The sequence below is a fragment of the Populus euphratica genome, unplaced genomic scaffold (genome assembly GCF_000495115.2).
Source record: "Populus euphratica unplaced genomic scaffold, PopEup_1.0 scaffold569.1, whole genome shotgun sequence".
NCBI lineage: Eukaryota > Viridiplantae > Streptophyta > Magnoliopsida > Malpighiales > Salicaceae > Populus > Populus euphratica.
Window position 1 is genome coordinate 45,626 of NW_011500444.1, and position 4,024 is coordinate 49,649.

The following is a 4,024-nucleotide window of genomic DNA, read 5'->3' on the forward strand; positions in this document are numbered from 1 at the left end:
GCATTCCAAACTCGAATACCGTTCAGTAATTTGATCATATCTGGAGTTGTAGATATCAGATTTAGGTCCATTTTACATCGATGGAAAGGTAAGACATAGACCTACAACTTTCATATGAAGTCAAAGACTCAGTTCTTCCGTTTTCAAGCCCAAATCTTAGCAACAACGAAGACGTCGGAAGCTGTCCTGCAGCTCAAGCACTATTCGGTTTTTGGCTCATATCTTGAGTTCTAGAAGTCCAAATGAGCTCTGGTTTTTTTTTATGGAAAGCTGAGACAATTGCCCACAGCTTCCACAATTCACTTGGCTATAATTTTGATGTGAGCAATGATGTTTTGGCCAGCCAACAATATCAAAAATCAGCCCACAATATCAAAAAAACAGCAGCCATTAATGTCAAAAACCAGCCACCAAATCAATGGATGCCCACCAATTCTTCAATCAATCAATAGTTCTGAAACTTAGCCTATAAAATGAGGCATTGTCCATGTATTTAGTCATATTAATTTTTAGATAAAAGTTATCTTCTTGCTTTCTCTCTACATCTTTGTAATGTTCAAGTTTTCTTTCATGCTATAGTAATCTCTTGTTTATGCTCTTTCATTTCCCTTCCTATACTTAGTTAGCTTATATTATGTTTATGTTCTTATATTGCTTATTTATGTTTTTCTCCTTTTTAATGTTTAGCTAAGTTAATTATGTCAAGGTGAAAAGGTTTCTCTAATGGTGTTAGAATAGGTATAATATAAACTCAACATGAGCTTTAAATGTTTATATCCAAGAAAGATTGTTATTAACATGTTTTATCTTTTTATCTTACTAATTCTTAATGCCTTGCTTATTAAATGTTTAATTTAGATTTGTGTTGTATAATATTTGGTACATCAAATGCTTGATCTTTCATAGTTTTCGGCCGAAATCGTTATTATGATAGAAACTTGATTTGTTGTTAACATAAACTAGCAACATGAATGCTTGATGATATTTATAAGTATGGTATTACTTATATAAGATAATTAATATGATCATGTTAGTAATTTATAATGAGCTAATAACGAGAAATCATCCGATTAGAACTTCCTTTGTGTGTGGTTTCTAGTTGAGTAATAAAAAGAGTTTATATTATATTTATTTGAAATATCATTAGTGAATCCTATAACCTTGACATATGTTTTATTATTGTTTAATCCTTACATCAATATCACATCCCAAAACTTTCTTCAACTCCTTTTCTGTTATTATTCTCTTCAAATCTTTTTCTTTATTTGTAATTTATATAATTCACCTCCCTGTGGTTCGACCCCGGTCTTGCCAGATTATTTTACTTTGACACTCCTACACTTGGGATAAGACATCAACTCTTTGATCGTGTCACTGCTGCAGAAACATGACAGGAAACAAGCTCAGAGGTCCCATTCCAGCTGACCTGTATTGGAAAAAGCGAAGTGGTTCTCTATCTTCCATCAACCATTTACAATGATGAATATTAAATACATTTGTGTTTTGTCTACAGATTAAACTATTTATAGATTGTTTCTTTCAGAAAAAGAAAGTTAAGGGATCATAAAGACTTCCTACATTGTTTCATCCGTTTCCTTCTTCTTTCAACGAAATTGAAAATTAAAGATTTAGTCATAAGCTAAATTATTATTCATTTTTATACCCTCAAAAACAGCATCTTGCAATAATTCCATGTCTGACTTCTGTTCCCAAATTTTACATCATTCAAGTGTGGACGGAAATTCAGAACTTCGTAATCCATCAGTTCCATGCCAGGAAAAAGAAAAAAAAAAACCAATACTGTAGTTGTATTGATGGCAGCAGCTTTTGTCCTGGCAGCTGGTTTGGCAATCGTATTGGGTACTGCCATGAAGGCACCAACATGGGTCTTGTGCACGAGTACATGGCTAATGGAAATTTGATAGATTATCTCTCAGGTTTGTTAATACCTGAACTCTATTACAATATTCTTGGAAGATCATAAAATCTCTTTTTTCTTGAATGTATCACCATTTTATTCCTATAGGAGCAGACAGGAATCAAAAATCTTAAGTTGGGAGAGGAGACTGCGAATTGCAGCTGAGACAGCACAAGGTTCGAAAGCGTGTGGTTTGCTTAACATTCAGCATTTCTGTTTTTCTTTTTCTTTCTTCGCTGAAATTGCACTAACATGGTTTAAATTTGGAATGCAGGATGGGAGTATCTGATGGTTGGAAAATGGGGAAATGAAGGATACGTCGTCTACTTAAAAAATATAAAATTAGAATACAAAGGGGCATGATATTAAAATATAATGGGCTTAGGCATGTTGGTTTGGTTTCATAGCCCTTTTTACCTTTTATTTATTTATTTATTTTTATTTTCTTTCTTGTTTAAAGATTTCAAACAAAAAATTAATGTATTAAAAAAGTATCTTTTTTAACATTATTATGTTTTTTTTAATATAAAATTAGAAAGCCTTTTTTTTGTTGACATTTGTAATTTATCTATGTTTTATACTATAAAAAATTAGCAAATATAAAATTTTTATCAGTGACATTTACCAATAGAATAGTTATTTGATGTTTATCTTAGTATATACTGATAGAAAGTCTCGATTGGTATATACTAACAAAATTACAATGGAAAAAGAATGAATGAAAAAAAAATGACATGTCAAACCTATAGAAAATATCACTGATAAAATAAACTCATTGCTAATATTTGTCTATGAATCTATTAATAATTAATTTCATGCAGATATTTGTTTAACTTTAAGAGAAAAGTAAAAAACAGGAGCATGTTGAGACTTTGATATGTGAAACTTATATTGTTAAAGAGATCACATTTATCTCATATTATTTTAAGGCTTATTTCAGAATAAGAATTAACTGTGTTTCAAGACATGATGACAGAGGGGAGATACTTAATAGAAATTGAATTTATACATACATAATTATGTGTATTTAACTGCGATAAATTGAGATAATTCATTCATTAAGTACAATAATTAACATATCGTTATTTTTGAATAATTTTTCTCTTATTCTCCTATAAACTTATAGATTGAATAATTTTCTGTAGCCAATATTTTTAATTTTTACTATCTCAAAACTCACAACTGACTGAAACTCAAAATTTTCAATTATAAAATGAACAATTTGTCACATGATTCAGAATACATGTAAACATTCCTTAATTATTTTTATATTTTGTAAAATTTAATTTTATTACATCTTTCTCTTTAAGTGTTAATGGTTATAATCTTATACTAGATTTATCAAATTAGGAAGGAATCCTAGTGATATTTTGAATTTACTTTGTTTAGGTCTTGAAAGAAAAGTGAAGTTTTATAATGGGTATTTTCATCAATGAACATGTCTTTCATATTAAAGAGTATGGTTAGGGTAGAAAAACATAAAACAATTGAGTTTATGTTAAAGGATCAAGTTCTAAAGAGTTTGAAGTTTATTATTATGGAAGTTAGAAGAAATGATTAAATTGAAATATTATATTGATTAGTACTTAAAAGTGTATTTTTATCATGGTTTTATATCATCATTTTGCACTTGAAGTATCAATAACTCCTTAACTAAAGCATGTTTTATAATAATATATCTAATAATAAAAGATACCTTTAATTTGTGGTAAATGTCCATTTTAAATGCAGGCCTATCACATAAATGAAAGGATTGATTGATGACTTTAAGAACTTAAATTGCAAGGGCAAAGAGATGACTAAAATTAGAAAAGAGATGTCGGTGCAATCCAAACCAGAATACTGTTTGGTAATTGGGTCATATCTGGAGCTATAGATCTTAGATTTAGTTCTACTTTATATGGATGGAACGGTAAGACATAGGCCTACAACTTTCATTGGAGCCTAAGATCTAAGATTTAGTTCTACTTTATATGGATGGAACGGTAAGAGATAGGCCTACAACTTTCATTGGAGCCTAAGATCTAAAAAGGCCATTTTCAAGTCCAAATTATTGCAACAACAAAGAAGCCCGAAGCTATCCTCCAACCCAAGCACTGTTCAGTA